General features: G+C 42.9%; 1 long non-coding RNA gene across 1 annotated transcript; it reads right to left on the bottom strand.

Annotated features, from left to right (window-relative positions):
- Positions 1-1,060: 1,060 nt before the first annotated feature.
- On the bottom strand, positions 1,061-10,644 carry LOC118023188. Its single transcript, XR_004682682.1, has 3 exons — positions 10,116-10,644; positions 2,998-3,099; positions 1,061-1,546 (listed from the first exon to the last, which is right to left on the bottom strand). It is a non-coding gene; the product is annotated as an uncharacterized LOC118023188 (long non-coding RNA).
- Between the last annotated feature and the right edge of the window lie 2,120 nt (positions 10,645-12,764).

The following is a 12,764-nucleotide window of genomic DNA, read 5'->3' as shown; positions in this document are numbered from 1 at the left end:
ACACCAGTACAGGATGGGAAACAGAAGTGACCCAAATTTATATGTGATTTTGGTAAATACAAATGATGATGGTTCGGATTGGTGTGGTGATGATAGAGTATTCAACAGGTGACAGCGGTCTGCAAACTCAGACAAAACCTAAGTTGGATTCTGTGATGGTTTTAAAATACACCTGACCCTTGAACAACATGGGTTTGAACTGTGCAGATCCACTTATGTGCAGATTTTTTTTTATATAAATACACTACAATACTCTATATGTATTTTTTCCTCCTTATGACTTTCTTATTAACAATTTCTTTTCTCTGGCTTACTTTATAGTAAGAATACATACAACATGCAAAATATGTGTTAATTGACTGATTATGTAATCGATCAGGCTTCTGGTCAACAGTAGGCTATTAGTAGTTAAGTTTGGGGGGAGTCAAAAGTTATATGCAGATGTTCAACTTACACAGGGGTCAGCACCTCTAACCCTCATGTTGTTCAAGGGTCAACTGTGTATCTGCTAATTACGACCCTCTTCCCTTCCACCGGTGGAACCTAACTCCCCCACTTGAAAGTGTATAACTACATTCACTGACTTGCTTCTAACAAACAGAATGTATTGGGAGTGATGGAGTGAGGCTTTGTGATGACTGGGGCTAGGTCATAAAAAGAATACACTCTCTGCCTGTTGTTCTCTCTCTCTCTCGTTCTTTCTCTCTCTCACTCTCTTTCATCACTTACTTTGGTGGAAACCAGCGACTAGGTCATGAGGTTACTCAAGCAGCCTTGTGGAAAACCCAACGAAAAGGACACCAACTTGCTAGAATCAACTAACTAGCCATGTGAGTGAGTCACTTTGAAAGTAGATTTTCAGGGCGCCTGGGTGGCTTAGTTGGTTAAGTGTCTGACTCTTGATCTCAGCTCAGGTCTTGATCTCGGGGTTCCCAGTTCAAGCCCTGTGTTAAAAAAAAAAAAAAAAAAAAAGGCAGATTCTCCATCCTTAGTCAAGCCTTCAGAAGACTTCAGGCTCCAGCCTTAGAACCAGCCCCAAACATTATGAGCAGAGACAAGCCATCCCCTCTGTACCCTGGCTGAATCCATGACCCACAAAAACCAAGAGAAAATAAATTATAATTAGTTTTTTAAGCAACCAAGGGTTTTTTTGGGGGGGGGGGCAGGGGAGGAGTGGATAATTCGTTACACAGCAATAGTTAACTGATACAGACTCATAACGCATACTAAAATTAACTCCAAGATAAATTAAAGATTTGTATGGAAACATTCCTTCAATGGTGGCATGCAGGAGGTGGCCATTAGTTCAGTCTACTCAGAAGCCACCTGCAGGCTGAGCAAGGTGACTACATTCACCTGAGCAGCCAGAGAGCTGGTTTGTCCCCATCCATGGCTCCTTCACTAAGCCTTGGCCCAGGTCCAGGGATGAGACTGACTGGCTTGCCTGGCAAGCAGTGAGTGTGGGTGCTTGAATCCATGCCTACATGTGTTTGGCACCATCGAAAAGGAGCGGGGAGTCTCAGTTCCCAGAAGGTAAGCAGAAACACTAAAAAAAAAAAAAAAAAAGTCACACAAGAAGGACATAGAATCATAATACATGCTTGGCTCTGCACAGAACAACCTGTACATAGTCATCATAATGTAAACACTGTGAGATGATTTTCGACTGTTCAAATCAACCAGTGAGAAATGCCAGGATAAATCATTCTGGCTAAGAACCAACTGTAAAAATTATCACCCTGGAAAATGTACAAAGAATAAACACCAAAGGAAGAGAGGTGGGAGGTTAAAAAAAAAAAATGACGAAAAGTATAAAGGGTAAGTATCCTCCCCTTCCAAAGTGGAGAAATCAAACAGCCTATGGCTAATAAAATAAGTAGAGGGATATATATGTTTTTTTGAATTACCCAGGCAACCAATAAAAGAAGTAAAAATCTCTTCTGTTGGGGTAGGAATGTGATAAAAGTGAGGTAAATCCTTATCCACTGTAGCAATAAATCAACTGATATATCTAATCTTGAGATCTAAAAAGCACTGGTATAAGAATATTTTTTTAATGAAATGAAGGAAGCCGTCAGAAAAACTAAGAGAAATAGTTAAAAGGGAATGAGTCTGCAGTTAGAGTTGGAGCAGGCGTCATTGTTTCACGCTTCAAGAACTTTCTTATCATTTGCTTTCTTTGCTGAGTGTAGTATTTTGGATTTTTTTAAAAATTATTTATGTATTTATTTGAGAGAGAGAGAGCAAGCGAGCAAGGGGAGGTGCAGAGGGGCAGAGGGAGAGATAATCTCCACCAGACTTCATGCTGAGGGCAGAGCCCCATGCAGGGCTTGGTCTCACAACCCTGAGACCATGACCTGAGCCAAAACCAAGAGTCAGATGCTTAACCCACTGAGCCACCCAAGGACCCCTGTGAATGTAGTATTTTGAAAAAATGCAATCTTTATAAAAATTCCAATGTGTTTCCACCTTTAATATACTTAACATATTGCTTTTGTGTTTTCGAGTAGGGTGCATTTGTATAACGTAATATACACAAACAAACTACTTAACTTTAAATTAACCCCGTGAGGGGAAAAATAACATTATCTCCCATTATCAGATAGGCAAAGTGAATTGAGAAATGCTAATGACTTGCCCAAGATGACTTAGTAAATTATTTCCTTAAGGTTTATAACTTCTTAAAACATTGACCATTTCTGGGTCAGTCAGTTAAGCATCAGACTCTTGGTTTCAGCTCAGGTCATGATCTTGGGTCGTGGAATGAGCCCCACATCAGGCTCCACACTCAGCTGGGAGTCTGCTTGGGATTCTCTCTCTCCTCTCCCTCCGCCCCTCCACCCACCCATGCACGCACTCTCTCTCTCAAATTAATTAATTAATTAAAAAAAAACAAAAACAAAAACCACTGACCATTTCTTACAAGTGTCCATGAGATAAAGAGTCCCACTTTATGGATGAAAATGTAATAGCAACAAAGATACATAATTCTTTTACCCTGGATCCCAAGGAGCTAGTCGATGGCCATGGCTCCTAATTCCTCCCTGCATTGTTGCTTGCTCTGGGGGAACTGGTGACCATCAACACAGCATCTGGAAGCTGGAAACAAGAGGAAGCAAGTGAGGTGCAAAGGCCTCATCATAACCCTTTCTGTGAATATTATTAACCACATTCTATAGGTGGAGCCACTAGGGAGAAATAAGCATTGTGCTCATTAAGGGCACACAGCGGGTCAATGGTAGCTTGGGGATTAGAATCAGTATTGGGGCACTGGAGTCAAGCCTCTGTCATTAAGGGGAGAAACTGGAAGAAAAAAAGGAAGTTCACTTGCCTGTGAATGGATCATATGGCTGTGTACTAAATCTGCCTCTAACTGAATGGTTTAAGGCAATGTTTTTGTCTCCTCAGATCCTCCGTGTTCTCATCTGTAAAAGGAGACGGTGAGCTAGATTATCTCCCTTTGGAACTTGAACTTGATTTTAGCCTAGCTGATGAAATCAGGTAAAGAATAAATTAAAATATTCCACTGGGAAAGGAGAAATAAAATTGCCTTTATTCACAGAGAGTATGATCATCTTTGTAGGAAATCTTAAGAAATCTATTTTTTGAAGTTATTGGGACTAATAAGTTCAGCAAGGATACAAGATACAAGATCAATATAAAAATTTCAATTGTATTTCTATACATTAGCAATGAACAATCAGAAATCAAAATTTAAAAATACCATTTATAACCGCACAAAAAATATGAAATACTTAGGGATAGGTCTGAAAAAAAGATGCTGAAGATATGTATGCTCAAACTACAAAACATCACAGAGCAAAATTTTAAAAGACCTAAATAACTGGGAGATGTACAATATTCATAAGACTCAATATTGCTAAAATATCACTTCTCTCCAAATTGGTATACACATTTGATGCATCCTCAAACAAATTCCCAGCAGACTTTTGGAGGAACTGATAAGCTGAGTTTAAAATTCCTATGGAAATGCAAAAGTCCTAGAAAACAACTCTGAAAAAGAAAAAATTTGGTGGACTATCTGATTTCAAGATTTATTGTAAATTTATACTAATCAGGACGGCATGGTATTTGCATCAAGTCAGACAAAAGAAATCAATGGGACAGAAAATAGAACCCAGATATAGAACTGCACATACGCAGACTTTTGGAAAAGGTGCAAAGGTGAAGAAAGCAGTCTTTTTTTAAAATGTGGCTAGAAAATTTGTTTATTCATAGGAAAAAAACTAACATGTATACCTTGCATCATGTAGAAAATTAATTCAAAATGGAATAGAAACCTAAATGCAAAACTTAAAACTTCCAGAAGAAAATGTAGGAGAAAACCTTTGTGACTTTAAGGTAGGCAAAGATTTCTTAAGATATGACACCAAAAGAATGATCCATTGAAGGGCATAATGATAGACTGGACTTCACTGTAACTGAACACATTTGCTCTATATAAAACACTGTTATCAAATGAAAAGACAAGGCACAGGTCAGGAGAACATATTTGCAAAGCATATATCTGATAGGATACTTATACCCAAAATATATATAGAACTCTCAAAACTCAATAATAACGCTATTCAAAAATGGTAAAAAGATTTGAATAGGCATTTCTCCAAAGAAGTTTCACAAATGGCCAGTAAGCACATAAAAAGATGCTCAACGTCATTAATCACTAGGGAAATGCAAATCAAAATCACAATGAAATACCACCTCACACCCATTAGGATGGCTACTTTCAAAAACAATGGAAAATATGAAGTGTTGATGTGGAGAAACTGAAACCCTCATACATTGCTGGTGGAAATGGAAAATGTTACAGCCTCTGTATAAAAATACGGCAGTTCCTCAAAATGTCAATCACAGAATTACCATATAGGTCAGCATATGAGGTTGGAGAGTTGTGTAATGGGTAGAGTTTCTGTGTAGAACAGAGGATAAAAAAAAGTTTTGAAAATAGTGGTAATGGTTGATCAACATTGTGAATGTACTTAATGCTACTGAACTATACACTTAAAAGTGGCTAAAATGGGGTGCCTGGGTGGCTCAGTCGTTAAGCGTCTGCCTTCGGCTCAGGTCATGATCCCAGGGTCCTGGGATCAAGCCCCGCATCAGGCTCCCTGCTCGGCGGGAAGCCTGCTTCTCCCTCTCCCACTCCCCCTGCTTGTGTTCCCTCTCTCGCTGTGTCTCTCTCTGTCAAATAAATAAAAACTTTAAAAAAAAAAAAAAGTGGCTAAAATGATTTTATGTTACATATATTTTACCATGATAAGAAACTCAGTAATAAGATGACACACACCCAATTAAAAAAAAAAAAAGGGCAGGGGCTCCTGGGTGGCTCTGTCGGTTAGGCAGCTGACTCTTGGTTTTGGCTCAGGTCATGATCTCAGGGTCCTGGGACCGAGCCCTGCATCAGGCTCTGCACTCAGTGGGGAGTCTGCTTGTGGGTTCTCTCTCTCCCTCTGCCCCTCCCCTTGCTCTTTCTCTCTCTCTCTCAAATAAATAAATAAATCTTTGAAAAAAGAAAAAAATGGCAAACTTTTATTCAACATAGTATTGGAAGTCCTTGCCACAGCAATCAAACAAGAAAAAGAAATAAGAGGCATCCATATTGGTAAAGAAGTTTTTAAACCGTCACTATTTGCAGATGACTTGACAGTATATGGAGAAACCCTACAGACTGCACCAACAAACTACTAGTAGTAATAAATGAATTCAGTAAAGTTGCAGGATACAAAACTGATACCGCAAAATTGGTAGCATTTCTATATTCTAATAATGAAGTAGCAGAAAGAGAAATTAAGAAAACAATTCCATTTACAATTGAACCAAAAGAATAATTTAGCTCAGAATAAACTTAACCAAGGAGGTGAAAGACCTGTACTCTCAAAAACCGTAAAATATTAATGAAAGAAATTGAAGATGACACAAACAAATGGAAATATATTTCATGCTCATGAATTGGAAGAATTAACATTGTGAAAATGCCCATACTACCTGGAGCAATCTACAGATTCAATGCAATCCCTAACAAAATACCAACAGCATTTTTCACAGAACTAGAACAAACAATACTGAATCCTTATGGGGGATCCCAAAAAGCCAAAGCAATTCTGAGTAAGAAGAACAAAGCTGGAGACATCACAATTCCAGATTTCAAGATACACAGTAGGGCACTGACACAAAAATGGACCCATAGATCAATAAAGCAGAACAGAGAGCCCAGAAATAAACTTATCTTATACGGTCAATTAATCTATGACAAAGGAGACAAGAATATACAATGGGGAAAAAACAGTCTCTTCAATAAATGGTGCTGGGAACACTGGACAGCTACATGCAAAAGAATCAAACTAAACCACTTTCTTACACCATACAAAAATATAAACACAAAGTGGACTAAAGACCTAAATGTGAGACCTAAAACCATAAGCATCCTAGAAGAGAACACAGGCAGTAATTTCTCTGACATTGGCCATAACAACATTTGTCTAAGATCTGTCTCCTAAGACAAGGGAAACAAAAGCAAAAATAAACTACTGGGACCACATCAAAATAAAAAGCTTTTGCCCAGCAAAGAAAACCATCAACAGAACAACAACAACAAAAACCTACAACCTACTGAAGATATTTGAAAATGCTATCTCTAATAAGGGGTTAATATCAAAAATATGTAAGGAACTTATACAACCCAACACCAAAACAAACAGACAAATAATCCTATTAAAAAAATGGGCAGGGCGCCTGGGTGGCTCACTCGGTTAAGCGACTGCCTTCGGCTCAGGTCATGATCCTGGAGTCCAGGGATCGAGTCCCGCATCGGGCTCCCTGCTCAGCGGGGAGTCTGCTTCTCCCTCTGACCCTCCTCCCTCTCGTGCTCTCTGTCTCTCATTCTCTCTCTCACAAATAAATAAAAAATAAATAAAGAAATAAATAAAAATAAAACAACAACAACAAAAAAATGGGCAGAGGAAGGGCACCTGGGTGGCTCAGTCAAATATCCGACTCTTGATTTCAGCTCAGGTCATCATCTAGTGCTTGAGATTCTCTCTCTCTCTCCCTCTCTCTCTCTCCCTTTGCCTTTCTCCTCCCTTTCTAAAAAAAAAAAAAAACAAAATTGAATTTAAATAAATAAATAAATAATGAGGAGAGGACCTGTATAGACATTTTTCCAAAGAAGACATACAGATGGCAAACAGACACCTGAAAAGATGCTTAACAGCACTAATCATCAGGGCAATGCTAATCAAAACGACAATGCAAATCAAAACGACCTGTCAGAATGGCTAACATCAAAAAGGTAAGAAATAACAAATATTGGTGAAGATATGGAGAATAAGGAACCCTCATGCACTTTGGTAGGAATGTAAATGGTACAGCCACTGTGGAAAGCAGGATGGAGGTTCCCCAAAAAATTAAAAATAGATATGATCTACCCGTTATTTCCCCCCCACAATGAAAACACTAATTTGAAAAGATATATACATCCCTATGTTCACTGCAGCACTATTAACAATAGCCAAGATATGGAAGCAACCCAAGTGTTCACTGATAGATGAATGGATAAAGAAGAACAATGGAGGGGCGCCTGGGTGGCTCAGTCGTTAAGCCTCTGCCTTCGACTCGGGTCATGATCCCAGCGTCCTGGGATCAAGCGCCGCATCGGGCTCCCTGCTCGGCGGGAAGCCTGCTTATCCCTCTCCCACTCCCCCTGCTTGTGTTCCCTCTCTCGCTGTGTCTCTCTCTGTCAAATAAATAAATAAAATCTTTAAAAAAAAAAAAAAGAAGAACAATGGAATATTACAACACAGTCATAGTGAAGGCATGAGAGTGTGCATTTGCGACAACATGGATGGACCTAGCAGGTATTATGCTAAGTGAAGTAAGTCAGACTGAGAAAGACAATTACCACATTTATTCACTTACATGTGGAATCTAAAAAAAGAAAATGAATATATAAACAAAAAGCAGAATCAGGCCTACAAATACAGAGAACAAACTGATGGTGGCTGGAAGGAAAGAGGGTGGTAGAGTGTACAAAATGAATGAAGGGGAGTAGGAGATACAGACTTCCAGTTACAGAAGGCTTAAATCACATAAATAAAAGGCACAGTATAGGAAATATAGTCAATGATATTTTAATAGCGTATAGTGACAGAGGGTAGCTACACTTGTGAGCAGAGCATAACTTGCAGAGAAGTTGAATCACTATGTTGTATATATACCTGAAACTAATATACTCAATTAAAAAAATTTTTTTAGGGGCGCCTGGGTGGCTCAGATGGTTAAGCGTCTGCCTTCGGCTCAGGTCATGATCTCAGGGTCCTGGGATCGAGTCCCACATCGGGTTCCCTGCTCAGTGCAGAGCCTGCTTCTCCCTCTCCCTCTGCCACTCCCTCTGCTTGTGCTCTTCTATCTCTCTGTCAAATAAATAAAAATTTAAAAAAAAAAATTTTTTTTTAAATGAACAAAAGATTTGAGTGGACATACTGCCAGAGAAGAGATACAGATGAATAATAAAATCTGAAATATGTTCAATTTCATTAGTCTTAGGGAAATGAAAATTAAAAACCACAACAAAATAACAAGGATGTATCTATGAGAATGGGTTAAAAAAAAAATGATACCAAGCATTGGTGAGGATGTGGAGGAACTGGAATTTTCATGCCCTACTATGAGAACATAAAATGGTACAACCACTTTGGAAAACATTTTGGCAATTCCTTTAAAAGTTAAACATATGCCTACCCAGGCATTCTACTCTTAGGAATGGAAGCATATCTGTAAATGAATGATCATGACAGTTTTACTGTAATAGGCAAAAACTAGAAAGAACCCAGATGCCTATCAACAGGCGAACAGATAAGTAAACTGTAGGATACACAATATACAATGAAATACTACATGGCAATAAAGAAGAATGAACTATTGATACATGCGACAATATCCATGAATCTCAGAATAACTGAATAACAAAACCAGAGGGTAGCATCCAGGATCCCACTTATTAAAATTCTAGAAAATGCAAACTAATCTATGGTGACAGATCAATTGTTGTCTGGGGAAGAGACAGGTGCAGGGAGCCACACAGAGAAGAAAATATAAAGGGATAGGAGGAATCTTTGGGGAGTGATGACTATATTAAGTATACTCCTTGCATTGGTGGTTCCAGCAAGGCACGCCTATGTCTAAGCTTATGGAAGGTATGGGTGAGGGGCGCCTGGGAGGCTCAGTCCGTTAAGTGTTGGACTCTTGATTTTGCCCAGGTCATAATCTCAGGGTCTTGAGATCCAGCCCCTCTGGGCTCCCTGTTCAGCAGAGAGACAGCTTGGGATTATCTCTCTCCCTCTGCCCCTCCCCCCACTAAAATCTATCAATCTTTTTTAAAAAGGTACACGTGAAATACGGGCAGTCTGTTGTATGTCAACTGTATCTCACCAAAGTTTCAAAAGCAATGTTGAATTTAAAATGCAAATAATGGATGGAGCGCCTGGGTGGCTCAGTCATTAAGCATCTGCCTTCGGCTCAGGTCATGATCCCAGGGTCCTGGGATGGAGCCCCATATCGGGCTCCCTGCTCAGCGGGAAGCCTGCTTCTCCCTCTCCCACTCCCCCTGCTTGTGTTCCCTTTCTCACTGTCTCTCTCTCTCTCTGTCAAAAAATAAAATCTTAAAAATAAATTAATTAATTAATTTAAAAAATGGGATAAAAGTTTGACGATACTTTTAGGTAATTAAAGCTCAAAACCACACTGTATGAAGACAGCAAGTGGACTGGAAAAACATACATTAAATATGCAGATTGGACTCCTAATGGGGAGCGGGAGATGAAGGATTAAGAAGTAAATAATAGAAGAGAAGAAGAAAAGGGGCTTTGGGTGGCCCTATGACGATCGCATGCAGAGTATGATTAAGTCGAATCTGCGCAAAGAAAGTCCTGGGGGCGGGGGGGGGGGGGGGGGGGGGGGGGGGGGGGGGGGACAGTCAGTCACCCCGAGCTGAAAAAAAATGGAGTTTGTAGAAATGCCTCTCTGCAAGCTGGGCTCGGCAAACACGCCCTTGGCCAAGGGCCAGACAAGGCCTGGGCTATATCTAAGGGTGAACTTACATGGTTATCAAATTCCCCTTCCCTGGATCCTCTGGAAGTTGTTGCCAAGAACGGGGGGTGGGGTGGGGGGGGCAATCCATCCCTTTGTCTCTCTTTTTTCCCCTTGGACCCGATTTCGTGGTTTCCTCCGTCTCATTTCTCCCCCGGGACCCTCCGGCCCCAGCTGCGGGGGGGGGTGTGAGACGCGGGAGTGGGGCGCAGGGCGGGACCAGGGCAGGCGCGCTGCGCCGGGGTCCCCAAGGCCGCGGAAGAGCCCCGAAGGCGGGGATGCAACCCCAGCCTCGGCCCAAAGCCGCTTCCGGAGGGGCCGGCGCGGGGAGCAGAGGCAGGGGCGCGGGTCCCCGGCGCGGCGGCGACGTCCCCAGCGGCGGGAGCTGGTCCCCACCCGCGTCCGCCGCCCGCCCCGCCCCCTCAGCCTCGCCCGGGGCCGCGGAGCAGGAAGTTCACACGCGCGAGGAGCAGCCTCCGCAGAAGCGTTTGCGCGCTTTCCACCGCCCGGCCCGGGGCGCGGCCGTTGGGGTCGCCGGGCAGGGGTGCGTGTGCGCGCGCGCGGGGGCGGCCGGAGGCCTTGGATTTGGCGGGCGCGGCGGCTTGCTCTCGAGGAGGCCGGGGCACCTCCCATCCTTTGCAGTCTGGAAATATCTTTATTGTGATAACACACAGTTCCCAAAGCGAAAGTCAAACGGGCGGCCAAAGGCACCCCGGGGATCTTCCAGGTGGACAGACGGACGGGGCCACCGTGCTGCGGACAGAATGCCGCGCAGGGGAGAAGGGTTGCAGGGGGCGGGGTTTAGAAGGGAGGAGAGGTGGAGGGGGCAGCGGGGAGGGTAGGCTGGGAAAGAGCGGGACGTCCGGGAGGCGGGGTGGAGCGGGCGGAGGAGAGGGCTGGGCTGAGGGGGAGTTGGGAGGAGCCAGGAGAGGGGGAAGGGGAGAGGGGCCCTCCTCCCCCCTCCATCGGAGACCTGCTCGCGCTCCTGGCTCTCCCCTTCTTCTCCCCGCCGCCTCACCCCATCTCTTTCTCTTTCTGGCCCTCTGGCCCTTTCTCCTTCACTCTCTCTTCCCCCGCCGCCCCCTGCCCCCGCCTCCCACCCCAATCCCTCTCTCTTGCCCACCCCTCCCCTCTGTCTCTCATTCACTTCTTGGTTTGCTCTGTTCTCTCCCCGCCCCCAGGTCTCTTACTGCACCACCACCACCATCACCCTCCCCTTCACCAATGCTTTCTTTGACTCCCAGTGAGAGCCCCACACGCTAGGTGCCAATCATGGGGGCCTGAGGAGGCTGAGCTGGCCTCTGAGGAGACAACAGACTCTTCCTCCCACCCACCTCCCCCCGCCCCCGCCGTGAACCCCAGCCAGACATTTTCCCCTAAGGGTTCTAATCCGAGTGAACACATAGACCACTGTGTTCTTGGATGTCCATCCCGGACTCGAAGCCCATAATTTGACTTGGTTTATTAAATTGCTACAGATTTTTTTTTTTTCTTTTAGAGATAGGTGTAATAAGGTCATTGTCATGGCCCATTTAATAGAATAGGGGATCAAAAATACCCATCATTTACCCGTCTATCTATTTTATCACCCTAAGCTAGGTTCCATTGCTGGGAGGGGGAAGAGCCAATCTTCCCTGTCATTATTTACCTTGCCCAAATCCCAACCTCTGTTTAGACTTGACAACTCTGCTGCATTTACAATTCTCCCAATTTATTATTTTTAAAAAGCTGAGCTCCAACGGATGAAGAGGAATTCACCAAAGCCCAAGATAGTAGGGAGTGGAGCTTGGAGTGTTCTGACTCCAAATCTCAACTCACTCATTCTTGCCTACTTTCTTTTAAACTGTAGAATATATCCCATATATAGAAGTATCCAGAAAAGGTATATGTACGTTTAACAAATAATAAAATGAATACCCATGAACCTATCACAGGCTGAGGAATAGAACACTACCGATTCCTTAGAAGCCACAGCCCCCATGCTCCTAGATTCCTGCACCTCCTTCCCCACCAATAGGCAACCGCTCTCTGGACTTTGCCATTCATTTTGTATTCCTTCTACCTAAGTATGTATCCCCACCTAATATGCTGTTGAATTTTAGAAAACCAAATAGCAGAATAGCCCCTGTTAGGGACAGGCTCTCTGGAGAAAAGGAGCTGAACAGAGTCCCCAGGTCATAGTTTGGTTCTGCCTTCCCTGAGAGTTTCCCAAGGGCCTGTTCTCAGAAAGTATCATGGCAAGATCATGAGCAGGTCCCGGAAACACAGGTTATAAGGAATGACTGGGTACTGTCCTTTCCTCAGTAGTACGTAAAGGAAGGCTTGAGATGCTTAATAATTTTGGCTTCTAGACTGGCCATGGCTGCTGGAAGACAATACTCACAGGTCTTCTGCATTTCTGCAAATCTTAAAACATGGATCACTTTTGTTCCATACTGTCTTTTCAAGGACATTTGTAACAACAACAGCAAAAAAAAAAAAAAAAAAAAAAAACCTATTTTGGAAGATGGAGATAGGGTCTCTGTATCAAATAGATTTTTTTGGCTGTCCTGGATAATACAGATAATATCTCCCTCTGGGGCCAAGATCAAGCAGGTTTGCTGGCAGCCCCTTTGCAATGGTTGATTTAATGTGTCACCTTGACTGGCCACGGGGTCACC

The sequence above is a fragment of the Mirounga leonina genome, unplaced genomic scaffold, assembly GCF_011800145.1.
Source record: "Mirounga leonina isolate KUSES-001 unplaced genomic scaffold, KU_Mleo_1.0 Mir_178, whole genome shotgun sequence".
NCBI classification, from domain to species: Eukaryota; Metazoa; Chordata; class Mammalia; order Carnivora; family Phocidae; genus Mirounga; species Mirounga leonina.
Note: the sequence above shows the minus strand (reverse complement) of the source record. Positions and strands in the feature narration are given on the sequence as shown.